The sequence below is a fragment of the Lichenostomus cassidix genome, chromosome 4 (assembly GCF_008360975.1).
Source record: "Lichenostomus cassidix isolate B80296 chromosome 4, HeHo_3.0, whole genome shotgun sequence".
NCBI lineage: Eukaryota > Metazoa > Chordata > Aves > Passeriformes > Meliphagidae > Lichenostomus > Lichenostomus cassidix.
This window is the reverse complement of record NC_139484.1, coordinates 11,623,139-11,637,360: the sequence shown is the minus strand read 5'-3', so window position 1 is coordinate 11,637,360 and position 14,222 is coordinate 11,623,139. Positions and strand designations below refer to the sequence as shown.

At 48.6% G+C, this 14,222-nt stretch overlaps 1 long non-coding RNA gene across 1 annotated transcript in view; it reads right to left on the bottom strand.

The window, feature by feature from the left end:
* LOC146437865 (uncharacterized) overlaps nt 1–14,222 on the bottom strand; it is a 180,249-nt gene that overhangs the window by 45,857 nt on the left and 120,170 nt on the right. The gene's annotated exons all lie outside the window — the stretch shown is intronic.

Sequence of the window (14,222 nt, the reverse complement as noted above, 5' to 3'; positions counted from 1 at the left end):
AGCATCCAGCCTTTCAGGAAGGGCTCTTCAGTCTGCAAGAGACTCCAGCAGGAAAACAGTGTGGAAGATGCCAGGCTCTGTGCTGTAAATTCAGCTGGACAATGAACTTACTGTGCCCCACATCCACCCCAAAGCCCAAGAAAACAACGGAAAAGCCTGGATAGACACCAGAAGGAGCTGCAAGTCTCTGAGTCAGGGAGGTCTCACGGATGTCACTTGCAAACCTAAGGGACACAGCCACAAGGTTGTCACCCTGCTTTGCCTGGTCCCTCTTACATGAGCACTGGCCTTCAGCCCCCTGTTTCCCATGAGACTGGGGGGAACATCACCAGGTACTATCCAGCCTTCCTTTTCCCCTGCCATGTCTTCCTGGGGGCTCCAAAATCTGCTGCAGAACACACAATGACTTTGGTCCCAGGATGCCTCAGTTTTCCCATCCCCAGCACACCACAGCCTCCCCAACAGAGCTACCCTTCCCTGGCAGGAACAAAAAGTGCGAGAGATCCATTATGGCCTTGTCATCGTCAGCATTCTCCTAAACAGCCTATATTAATACTTAGCAACTGTTCCCCACTGTCCTGTGTCACCCCTGGCTTGCCTGTCTGTACAGAGGACACCTGGCCAGGGAACCTCCGCCAGCAGCCACAGGAAATGGACTTGCTGACGAGGGTGTTCAAGGCTGTTATTTGTGAGATGCAGCTGAGGTGGGATGCAGTGAGTTCAGCCCTGTTTTGCTCCATTTCCCATAGCTAAGCACACAGTAAAAGCTGAGTTTATACCTGGAGCTGCCATGCATCAATATCTCATTATAACTGCAAAGACCTTTTATTTTTATCGGGCCCCGCAGCAGCGCTGCGCTGTGTTAATCACCAGAGCTGGGCTCTGTTAATGACCAGCCCCGTAAACCAAATGCAGCAGGTTTGGTTCCTTCCATCCTTGGCCCTCCATGATGGAATGCAAGGGGCTGCTGCCAGGCTGGGATTTTGGCTGGCACATCGTGGATTATGGCTGCAGTCAATGGCAAGGAAATTCTGCACATCACCAGCGGTGAGACCACAGCGGTGACATCCCACCCTGAGTTGTGCCCAGCACAAAGAATCCCAGTACATTACCACAGCCCGCCTTTCAAACAACTTTCTTGGCACTTGATCATTCAGAGGAACAGGCATGAGAGAAAATCCACTGTCACTGGTTTGATGGAAGTTTCTTGGGATGTTTTTTTTTAGGACCTTGCTGAAAGTTGGGATTTGTAGAAGCACAGGCTAGCTGCAGTCACTCCGACCTTAACAGCAACTCTATTTCCCCTGGGAAAGTGCACACCAAAGGACTGACTCTAGCCACAAACACCTGTGCGTGGATGCCTTTCCTACCACCCAGAATGCTGGGTGGGAATTGTGTTTGCATGTATGTGTGATAACTGGGCAGAAACACCTGCTCTACAGGTGCTGGATTTGGTGTGGCTGTTCGTCTCCCCTGCTGTGTTTCCCAAGACTTTCCCTATACTTTCCCACTGAAGAAACACATAAATACTGAAGTGTGTGTAATGAAGAGGGATCCTGCTAAAAGAGAGCAGAGGTCTGTGTTTATTGTCTTCCAAACTGCTACAGTACTTGTTTCCCCCCACCTCCAGGCAGGGAAGCAGCTGTTTTCCACCTCTGTGGAAAAGGGCTTCTCTGCACAGGGCTTATCTGCCTGTAACTCCTACAAGCTCACATCTCCCAGCTCCTCCAAAACATCCCTAAAGCAGAACCAAGAGAGAACAGAGCAGCTGGGGGGAGGTGGGGGACATTTAAGGAGTGCCTGCAAAGGCTACAAACTGTTTTTCCTTCTTGGAAAGTTGAAGGCTCGGTAAAAAAGGGACTAGAGTGAAGGCACACGGGAAGGAAATCCAAATACAAAGACGAAGCCAGGTGATGCAGTCAAATACCAGCTCACAAACCATACAGATGTTTATGAGGTAACATAAACATTCAACCCAGATGTCTTTTAAAAAATAGAATCCTTAAAAACCCTCGGTGTCTTTTTTTCCTTTCACAAACATTAATCATTTGGAAAACTCTGGGCTGGAAGTTGCTCCAAGTGTTCATGCTCCAGGGGCTGTGGCTGCAGTGAGTCAGTGCCGCATGCAGGGACCTTGTGAAAACTCTCTGCAGAGCCCAGCAGTGATTGCCAGCACAGCACCAAGACAACACAACTCTGCTTTTTGGGGCTACTCAGACCCCCTCCTATATGACTCAAACACCCTTCTCCTTCCCTCATGGGTTTTGGTTCCATCTTAAGAGCCCATGGGGCAAGAGAGAAAAGCTGAAACAACTTTCCTGCTCAGCCAGACCAAGCAGGGACCTCGCCTGAAACTCCTTCAGTTTGCTAGATTAGTAGTTTAGCTCTGAGCTTGTCCTGACCTGTAACCACAAGCGTGGAGCCAGCTCTGGCATCACCCAGAGAGGCAGGCAGTGCCTATGCTCCATATGGGACTATGCAGCAGTTACTACACCCAGGGTCAGCTCTAACTTGCACTCAGAAACTGGCCTCCACACTCACATTTTGGAGCTTATAATGCCTGAATGATTTACCATGGAATATGAGCACCTGCTTTAGCAATCTGTGGTCAGGAAAGCTTAAAAGACATGGATCTGACAGTGCTTTTGGCATTACAGCAGGAAAGTAGTGGTTCAGAAGTTCAGGGTTTTAACTCTTCAAACGGAACAATTAGCACAGCTCTTCAAGGTATACATGGAGAGATGGGAAGGAATGGGATGTCTCCCTACAGCCTTTAGCAAAACCCAAATCTAACTCACACCTATATGGAAGTTGCTGCTCTTAAAATTGGTGCTAATAAAACTGTTGCCAACATGCTGAGAAATGGCAATGGGAAATGTGCTCTGAAGTGTTTTGAACTGGAAGCCAAGAGCACCTCTAGAAAGGGAAATCCCAGCTCACAGAGCCACAAAAAGCTCCCCCTTCCCAAGGCAACAGTGGCAGCGGGACTGGAGACGTGCTCCATGAGGAGGGACACCATGGCAGTGGAACAGCACACACCTCAACAGCTTCTGTCCTGGGTGCAGGCAAGGCTCCTGAGGAGGGGTTCATGCCCTGTTGCTCCCCACTCCCATCTCCTGTTCTGGGGCAGTGGGCTGGATGGGACATGCTGTGAGAGGGGACAGAGAGGGGCCAGTGACACATGCCTGGCTTTGGCAGGCACCTCTGTGTGTTCTTTGGCCCTGGCAAGATAGCGAAGCTTAGGCTTTCTCCTTTCCAAGGGGCTGTGAAAGGAGAGCTGCCCTGGGAAAGCCAACAATGGAATGGACACAAATGGAAGGAGTGCTTTGACCTCAAACCTGAGCTCTGGCTCCACAAGGAAAACCCCACCAAAACTAGATAGAAACAGAGGTCACCTTTGACTGACCCACAGGGCCCCACATCCAGAGGGCTTCTGTGGGGGCTCCAAGTCACCCATTCACTTTACACCAGGCAGGAAACAGAAGCAGAAAGGGCAGCACCTTTCTTATGGGTTAAAATCCGTTGCAGCTCGGGGTATTCATCAATGTGCAATAAAGCCCTGCCTCCTGCTAGTAGGTACAAAATGTGAATCCTGTCCTTAACCCAATCCCATTCACTGGGATTCCCTATGCTGGGAAGTGCTGACCAGTCCTCTCTCTCTCTCCATAGGCACTGATGGCATTTTTGGTTTATCACCCTCCTGACATACACAAAGGAGAAATTCTTTCTGCACAGAGCAGGAAGGAGACAGGGGAGTAAAATACTGAATACCCCAGGAACTCTTGTTACACCCAATGCAATATCTTTCTTGGGGTGGGGAATTTGCACATCTTTTCTCCAGTTTCTCTTTTATAAATATTTTATCTAACCCATTTCCTTCCCTAAGTAGACCTGGATATAAAAATAAATGAAATAAATGCAGCTCTGCTGTGGGCTTTGGTAGCATCCCCAACACCTGGTAACTGCTGGAGAGCTGGTATTCCTCTTAAAAATCCCCTTTTTAATTCCTGCTTACATGATTAGGTCCTGAAGCACAGATACATTCAATCACCACCTTGGAGTACCTCGTAAATCTCTGCTCAGTATCAGAGCAGTAACAACATGAAGAACCTAAAGTGCTTTAAACAGAATATTCCCATTTGCTGTGCTTTGAGCACAGAGTGTGCTCACCCACCCGAGGGTACAGGAACAACCCTAAATTCCTCTCAGGAAAACAGGGCTGTGATGACCACCTGACAGCTGTGCCGGACTGGGTACCTGCACCATCACCTTCATGGGCTGTCACCTCCAGCCTCTTCAGCCACCACAGCTCCCTCCCTTTCCCTATCTCCCCCAGCTCTGCCTGAGATCTCATGCCCTAAAACCACTTTCGAAACTGAGCTGGTTAAACTGCTGGAAGTGCCTGTATGGGTGAATGGAAATCCATTTCACTCCAGTTCATGTCAAATACAGGTTAAATCCCCATGGGATCAGACTGAGTTACATCAGTATCAGACATGGTTACAGTAAGTGCCCATGAGAGTTTCTCCACCAGTGTGGTGGGATACAATAAAATATAAGTTTATACCAGCACTGCCTTGTCTGAATTGCACATTTCTGCCACTGATACCCGTACCTGATCCAGTGCAAAGTGTCCCCATGTGCCGCAGGTCACTCAGCCAGGGACTATGAGGCAAAGCCAGCAGTGCAGGTGAGAGAAGAGCAGCTTCAAAGGAAGGATTGAAGCAAAAAACCTTCCTATGCTGATAGGGGCACAGCACATTCAGCTGTCAGCTCTGCAGGTAACCAAAGGTGAGTGGTTTGGGGAGGCTCTGGGGAGTGCAGCACTGGGATGGAGGATTTGGACAGCAGCTGACAGGGAAGGATGCTTGGTGACCCACGAGGAATTGTTTGATCTGACCAAGGGCCTCTCCTGAAATGCTTGGCAGGTGTTAAGTGAAGCAGAAGAAACATGGGCAAAAATACATTGCATATTGGTTTGGCTCTGAATACCATTTGCAGTTTTGCCATGTGAAAGGACCTTTCACGTTTACTCCTTGTGAATGCAGATGTGGAGACTTGCTTAGAGAAAACACGGAATGCTAGCCTTAAATCCTGACTCACATCCAACTTCCAAATGAGAAACAAACATTTAACACTGATAAATTAAGTCAGTGCTAATTCATTAAGACCAGCAGAAACACAAGCCGTGCCACAAACAATTCTCAACTGAAATTTAAAACCCTCTGTACACAATTTTTGCATGGCCAGCAGGCTGAGGGAGGGGATTCTCCCCCTCAACTTTGCTGATTTCAAGACAAGTAGCAGCATCTCCTAAGGCAGCCATACCTGACCACGGCTGTTCCAAGATGCCTTCAGCCTTGTGCCTCAGCCCAGAATCTGTGTGTGCTTCCCAAGAGGAACCTGCCCATGCTGACCTGGCCCTGGAATCAAGGGTGCTGGCAGGCTCCAGTGACATGCACGGTGGCCACGGTGCACTGCTCTGGCTCCCTCCGTGTGACAGCTGAGCTCCGCTGGCCCGTGCCTGTCACCCCTGCCCTCCCTCCCCGCGGCCCTCCCCGCAGAGGTGTGAGGAGCATCAGCTAAAGCCACGCAGAGAATCACAGGTTCCCGAGTGGCACTTCACACCCCTCTGAGTGCAAATGCTGCCACTCTGGGCTCAGGAGCTGGCACGCTGTGACATCTCCCTTACATATGCTCCCCATGGCCCCAGAGAGTCGAGCCAGCCCAGTCCCCTCGTGCACCTTTCCTGCCAAACCTGCCGCAGCTGTGACCTTGCCACTGTCCTCTGGCCTCAGCCCCCTCGGGAGGAGGCATGCAGGACGGGGACACCAGCCAGGAGCTGGACTGCAGGACACGGAGCTGGACACGCACGGGGAGCAGGCGCCGTGCATGCATGGCCGGTGACCTGTGGGGCTCAGGCTGGTGGCTCCTCCAGGGCCCGGGACTTGGCAGGCTCTGCTCCCAGCCCCTTCTGTGCAGCCACAGGCAGGTGCCAAAATGCTGCCTAGCTTGGATGCACTTCAGAGGGTGAGGGGAAGGTGGAACTGGGCTGCACCACAGCCTGTGGGCTACCAGGACTGTCTCCCAACACCTCCATCTGCTGTCACCTCACCCCATGGAAGGAACTCACTTATCACTGTAACATCAAGTTTATAACCTCTTTCCTACCATTTCACACTGATTTTTTTTTCAACAGAAGGTGGTAGTGAAGAACCAGAAAGGTTTTAGCAGCCTCCTCAGCATGAGGCCTAGAGAAAAGGGCAAGAAGGGACCATATCCAGAACTGCAGACTCTAATTAGTCACCAAAAACAAGGAACTGTGCTGTCAGACACAGATAGACTGGGGTAAAACATGGGAAATGCCAGAAATCAAGGCACATCGATGGCAAATATGGAATTTGGAGGAAAGAGTGAGAAATAGTATATGTTAGACTGAATAAAATCAGCAAGACATGGACAAGGAAGAGGGCTGGGATGCAGAGAAGTTTTCCAAATGGGGCTTACTAAATCTCCCAGGTGCCTCCCCCTGTGCCCCAAAGCACAACCGGCTTCCTATACTGTCCCCTATACTGTCTTTCACTTTTTATTGTATTTTTCTAGGCTTTGGCACCATCAGTTGCTGCTCCATTTGACAGCTTTGCCCAATAGCCTGGACCCAAATGTGCTAATTGCACAATGTGGAGGGATGTTTAAAAACACAAAAAAACCCTCAAACAGTGGTTCCCGGCTGAACCAGCTTTGCATGCAGCACCCTTTCCCCATGGCCAGCACATACACACTTTTACATGAGGGCAATGCCCAGCCAGGCCCACTCCAGCCACCGAAATCCCAGGAGACACGCTGCTCCATGGAGGGGACTGCAAGGCTCTTTCAGACCCATCTCTTCACTAAGAGGGTGCAATGGGAGCACCTGGGGGGTACCTGGTACTTGATACTTGCTCCCAGTGTAAGTAACATCCTTCGTGACAAAGAATAGTTGCCACTGCAAGTGTCCCTCACCTGAGCTCCACTCACCTCCCTGCATGCTGGGCAAGAGCTGCTGGCACCAGGAAGCAAGCTGGGCTCCCTAAAACAAGGTGGCTTGCTCTGGGATGGTTATTGCCAGCGTTATTGCTAGCCAGGTATAAATATGTACATGGACCATCATTTTCTTGTAACAAATGGTGAAAGCCACTGCGGTGACAGTGAGGCAGCGCGGGAGCAAGGGGGACTTTATCACCTACCCATGACTATGTTTCCCAAGCAGCTTCCTCACCAATCCGGAGCCCTCCATGATCATTAGTTCCTGCACATGGCAGCAATGAAATTGTCCCTTAAAGTAAATCATTCATGGATTTTTATAATCCGAAATAAAATTTTCTAATATTTTTTTCCTAAGTTTTCCAGGTTTAAGGTTTTAATCTTTTATTATTTATTGTGCAGCAGTTGTGAAGGGCATGATGAGCAGCCTGGCGTAAATAGTCATCGGTGGAGGGTCGGTGCCTGACAATGCTGCATTGAATAAATTAATGATTTCTTTTCTTTTTTGTATTACTCCATCTTTTCTCTGAGGGGGTTTGAATACAGCCAGAAAAATGAAAGAGTAAAACAAAACAAACTAAAGCTGCACTTCAGCTTCTGGGTGTTTTCCTGCCTGGTGGCTGAGACTGCTGATAAATATTCCCTGGAAATGGCACTGAAGGAGGAAATGGCATATAGATATATTTTCCTTTCTTCCTTCACACCCAGAGCATCAAATTCAAAAGACCACAATTTTCTGCTGCTTGAGATGCAGAGTGTTCCTCTATTTCTGCACTCTCCGGGATTTATTGCTCTTTTAAACTACTGCAAACACAATTTAACCTTTGCTACCTTTACCTCTGGTCATTTCCTTTTGCCCACCAGAGCCTGAATTAATGCTAATCACAGCAAAACACTGGACATTCTCCGAACTGTAGGCTTAAAAAATAATCCTCTTTCCACAGAAATAGACATAAAATATCTCATTAGACCAATAGCACTATCAGGCACATTCCAGCCTAGAGTATAAAAAAAATTATGTTACGTATCATTTCTTTCTACCTAAATTCTCTGACTCCTGGAACTCAGAGGTGGAACATCCTGGTGTTCCTGCAGGACTCACCTCCCTGTGGCACAATAATGCTGTGAATAGAGAACTCTCCAAACTGCACACTACAGATGACACAATAATGCCAGGAATTTGGGACTCTCCAACCTGTACACTACAGGAGACACAATAATGCCAGGAAGTGGGGACTCTCCAACCTGTACACTACAGGTGACACAATAATGCCATGTCTTGCTGGCACTGTAATGCTGCCACTTGTCTTCTCTTGGAAACTTCCCCTTTAATTTCCCTCTGCATTCAAACTATACAATAACACCAGCTACCATTTCCCTGTACAAGAATCCTACAGTATTTCAATTAAAATCTTTCATCTTTAGACCATTTTTTTCCTGGACACCCCTCCAGTTCCACTCACAGCCGAGGCACAAAACCCAATTAGTTATTAATTGAGGCACGTTAAAATTCATTAACTCTGCTTGTGAAGCTGAAGCTATAATTAACTGTCTGCCCAGGCTTTTGTTCTTTCATCTCCAGGTAGAAGGTCCCACAGTTAATAGGATAAGGCAGAATCCCACCTCTCTGTGGCAGACAGCCCGGCTCTGGTGCAGTGGGAATGTCCCACTCTAACACTGTCCCAGTGGCTGCTGCCTATCCTGTGTCTCAGATCAGCTGGGGCACATTTGGAAAGAGTGGGAGCACTAAAAAACCTTGTGGAAACATTTTGCAAAAGGCCATTTCCCACAAGCTTGCTGTTCTGCTGTAGGATGGGCAGAGTAGCCCCAGTACTTTAATGTTCAAGACCTGCTAAAAACACAGCCGAAGGCAAATCCCGTTTCCCATGCAGAGCAGCACCAAGCTGGCCTGTACTGTAAAACACATGAGAATTCACTCCCATGTCAGGTCCCTGTGGCAGCCTTGGCTCTGGCAGCTGCACACGCTGCTGCACCTCCACTGACTTGTGAGGAACACAGCTAAATCTAACCTGCATAAAACTGGCTCTCCCGGGCTGAAGCTGCTTTGGGGGGAATTTCATGAACACAGCTCAGTGGAAGTGACTTCCCGCTTCCAATATGAGCCGCCCTTGGCAGAATGGGAATAATTCACATTTAACCTGGAAATGGTGGATTCTGTATCCAGAAGCACCATCAGTAAAGAGAATAGGAGGAAACAGTGCAAACCAAGAGGAAAGAGGGATGTCTTGTCGTGATGTTTTTCCACCCCTGAAGCCAGGGCTGTCAAGGGCCAGGGCAGGTCAGAGCAGAGGTGATGGAGCTAGGACTGTTTCCACTCCTTTCGCCCCACACACACATTGCCTGTTCCTGCGACGTGCCAGCCTACACATTGGAGCTGGCACCAAGAAAGCTGGCCAGTGCCAGGAAACAAGTCTGGTGCAGATTATTTCCTGGCTGGAGTAGTGAGGGAGCCACAGAGACTCTGGAGTTGCAATATGGTTGCTCACCCCACTCTTGTTGCCCCACAAGTGGACTGGTGCAGCCCCTCAACCAGCAGCCACACAGCCCCTCTCCTCAGGCTCCAGCCAGGCTCTGAGGGCAGTTATGAGGATCTGGATGAGCTGCATGAGTTCCAGGCGCCAACTGGGAGACATCTGGGGAAGGATCAATTTCTGTTCCCACAGCCAGAGGCAGCAGCAGCAAAGGAAAATGAAACTGGAGATCAGAGAACAGGCAGAACAATCCCGTTTCAGGAGTGCTCTGTGTGAGCACTACAATTTGTCTGACCATTCCACCTCACAGAGCACATGAACACAGAGTGTCTATCCCCAGAGACAGACAGGCTTCCCTGCATCCCAGCGCTGATAGTCCAGCTGTCCTAGAGCTCCGTTTAGACCTACCCTGATCTGTCCATCCGGCAGAGCCCCTGGGGGTTCCTGACTCATCCTGTCAACTGACTCACAGCAGCACCTATCAAGTCATGTTCCTGTGTGAGGACTCAGGGAAGCAAACACGGCCTCTGTGAAAGCCAGGAGAAAAATGGCAGTGACCTCACCCGATTCCTCACATGGCTCCATATCCATCACACTTGTCCCATCCTCATAAGCTGCACAAGGACCTCTAATGCCAGTATTGATGATGCTGTCAAGCCTTCACAAAAGGTGCCTGACAGCCCCGTTTAAGGCAGAGATATGGGGAGCTCGGCCATCAATAGTTGCAGAAGTCTCACACAGAAACCTCCACTCAATGCAAGCACAGACTGCCAAAAGCTTCTTCCTCCCTTTCCCTAATCTTGTGAGGATAAATGTCCACAAGAGTCAACCACCTTGTACTCTGTACAAATGCACTTATTTTCACAAGACAAACCAAAACCATTAAAGGCCTGGTTTTGCCCAGGAGCCCCTGGGGCTGGGGCCTTGCCACTCTCCCTTGAGCAGCAGCTGAACAGGACACAGAGGATGGTGACAATCCAACTGCACTTCCACCTCCCAAGCTGAGAATGCTGCTGTGGACTCACCTGCCACTGCTGGGCCTCCTCATCGGAGTCTGTGAGCTACCAGGCCCCTCACCTGGCAGCCTGGCTCTGCCCAAAATCCAGGTGGCTTCATTACTTCATCAAAATATTACTGTCCATGTTTTAAGATCAACATTTATTTTGCCAGGAGCGATGAATAATGTGAACAGCACCACCCCAAACCATGACTATTTTACTTCCATCAGAGGCTTAGAGCCACCCTCTGATCCCATGCCAAAACAGAGGGAAAATAAAATACCTTTGGAGCTCATAAGAGGGAATAGGTACAAAGGCACAGGGAATGAGTGGCTCTGTTTATCAATAAAACACAGAGTCAATACAGCCTCAGGTGCCCCGACTGCACTGACCAAAGATCCCTGTATCTCCTCTGCCTCTGGAGCCTGGAATGCCTTTTTCTAGGAGAAACAAGTTTCCTGGTTTGCTCCTTTCTGAAAGCAGTGACCCAAAACCTCTATCATTAGCAACAATAATTAAAAGATGCCATAAGACAGAGTGTATGGATGGTTGCCACTACAAGGAACAGTCTCATTAATTTAGTACAGATTTTTAACTTGGCTTCATTAGGACATGGCTGTTTGAAGGCCATTTAGGACTCAGGGGATACTCTGTGCTCCGGCTTCCTAAGGACTGTCAGGAAGAAGGGACACAAGGAAGAGCTGGTGGTTGCTTTGTAGTTTTGCCCATGCAGCCAGAGAAGGTATCATTTTGCCAGTTCTTCAGACAAGAGGAAACAAGTTGACTCTTAAGTTGACCCTTAAGTTGACTCTTAAATACAGCTTTATTTAGCTGGGACACAGGAAAGACCCAACACCCTAGGATAAGTGCTAACTCAGGATGGGCACTGGGGCAAAATTCCCGTGCCAGTGCCCACGAAGCAGAGTTAACCAATAATCACAGACACAGCAGACAGGAAGTATCCAGCAATGGAGCACAGACAGGAGATAGGAGCACAGTGCTAACATCTGGCCTGGGAATGCTCCCAGAGCCAATTCCTGGCATCACACACAACTGGAAAGGCAGATTTGTAATTAAAATCTACTTTAAGATAAATGGAAAAGGCACGTCATGAATCATAGCTTTCATTACACACATTATACAGCAATTGGATCTCCCTGATTTCCCTGACTACCCCTGCCCTGGCAGTCCAAGAGCTCCCAAGGATGTCTCTGCAGAAGAGCACATGGAGTCAGGAGGAAAAAGCCCTTGGGAAGCACCATGTGCAGGAAACTTCCCAAAAGATGGGGCTGTGGACTCTCCACGCTCCTCAGAGGGACCATCAGCTGCGACTAGCAGCCACTTGATGTTTCTCAGCTCTAGAGCAGTTGGAGCATGCAGCAGGAGCTTGGAATGACAAGCAAGGCCAATGCCTGCAAAGACAAGATATGGGCCACCATCAGCCTCCTGCAGTCCCTGAAGAAAGCAACTTTAAGAATCAACATACTAGTATTTTTGCCTCAGAAAAATATTTGCATTCAAGCACAGTTTCACATTAAGTTACTCAACATCACATTTCTGAGATGCTTTGAGGTGTCTACCCCAAAGAAGGCAGCTGTGCTTTTTCTTTCACATCTGGGAATTGCCTCTGCTCTCCTTTACCAGCAGCAGCTTTGTGCTAGGTTTACTTGTCTCCTAATTTCAGTCAGAAGAAGAGGCTCAGGTCTCTGAACAGAAACCATCCAGAGTGAGGTATCGGGGTTAAATCCACCCTGCACAGTAAAAGCAAATCAATCTAGGCTGATAAAGTGTGAGCCTTTAGTTGCCAGGAATCCACTAAAGCTTGCAGAGATTTATTCCCGCACTGCATTTCAAGAACATGGCCCGCCTGACTTCCCCCGGTCCAGCTCAGCCCAGCCCAGCCCAGCCCAGCCCAGCCCAGCCCAGCCCAACCTCACAGCACATGGGTCCAGATTAGGTTTTTCAGCTAAATGCAAATAAAGGATTTTCTACTTGGTGCTAACACTGTACATGAAGCGAACAGTAAGGAATCTTTAATTAAAGCAACCTCTAGTGCATGGATTCCTATGTCACCAAAGTAAGACTTGAAGTGCCCCAGTCTTGCAAGCAAGTGCAGATCCCAAATACTTTAACAGCCAAGTAACAGAGGGAAGAGTCCTGTGTTCTGCATTGGTGCCTGTGATGTTCTTTTTCAGCCTGTTTTTATCGTACAGTTCTTTGCAAACCCAAAGATTTTCCTCACTTCCAGAATTGCTCCAGCCGCAGTCTAATCACATCTCCTGTGACTGTGCTCACTGCCCACAGGCACCCATGGGCTGTGCTGGGATGAGCCAAGGCACAGCTCGGGGTGCAGCAGCCACTCCTTGCCCACCTGACCCAGCAGGTACACAGAGCCTGGCATTGCCAGGGGAGCTGGAGGTGACCAGCACTTCCAATTGCACACCTGTAGCTCCAGGACCAGGGAAAAAAATCATGTTTTACGACTACGATCTAAAGCAAATTTTATTGGGAGCTTTTATGTTGGTAGCTTTGAGTAGTTTTTATAGAGAGGAGTTCTGAAAACTGCCATAAAATTTTGCCTTGGGGGTTATGATTACATTTGTATCTCTCCCAAACTTAGATAAATAAAGACGACAGTTTTTACTGTAGAAGCTTAAAAGGTTAGAGTGGTATTCGGTCTGTGATGAACCTTTTATAGAGATGATGTTGTAAGAATTTATTCTTAAATATCAATAAAAAAATACAACTTAACACTTCTTGATAAAGCTATGGTGATTAGAAGAGCTGTCAAAGAGGTGGCAGCACTGCTGGTGGCTTCCTTCCTGCTCAAATCATGGCTTAGTACATTTTTGGTTGCTGGAAACTATTAACTAATTTGCATTCTGTCAGAGGAAAAGAGTGCTTGCAAGGATGATGCTTTGTGGTGTCCCAATATTTGAGATGAGATTAACCTCGCAGTTGATTTTGGGGTAAGCTGATACACCCCCTTTAGGAGGGGCCTTGTACTGTTCTGTCTCTTTATGCTTTAAAAAAAGGTAATGAGACACAACACCTGTTTTAGGCAGCCCAACAAGAGCCACAGCCCTGCCCTGAGTTCAGCACACTCAGCTGCCCAAGAGCCTGTGCTCAGGCTGTGCCCAGGCCTCACACTGGGGTACCTCAAGCCGTACCTGGACAACTCCCCACCTCAGTAACAGCAGCAGGCCTTTCCCAAGAGGTATTTCCCAAGGTTTCCTCTCCCAGACACTGCACCCACTATCAGAAAGACTGTCAGAAGCCCACAAGGTGTGGGGTCCAAGCCCCCCATGTCACAAAGAGGTCACAGTTCCAGGGACACTGTGCACTGGTTAAAACAGGTGCTGCAGCTGGTCTCAGGGGAGTGAGGTACACACAGCATTAACACACTGATTTTCAAACACACAACAGCTTGTGTGAAAGTGAACACTTGAACACTGGAAAGAAGGACTGTTGAACTTGCTCTCTCTCCATCAAGTACAGCCATACCAGGATTTTAAATTTCAACAAAAAGCAGTGATAATCTTATTTGTTGCAGACAGGATGACTAATTAGTGAGGAGAACTCCCTCAAAGCCTTCAGTGGAGCAGCTCTTGGCTGAGCACAGCATGGGCACAAGCACCCCCCCACCCATCCTGGCACACCCCAGTGTGTTCCACAAGGCAGATTAAACCTTGCTCAAAGTCTCTATTAA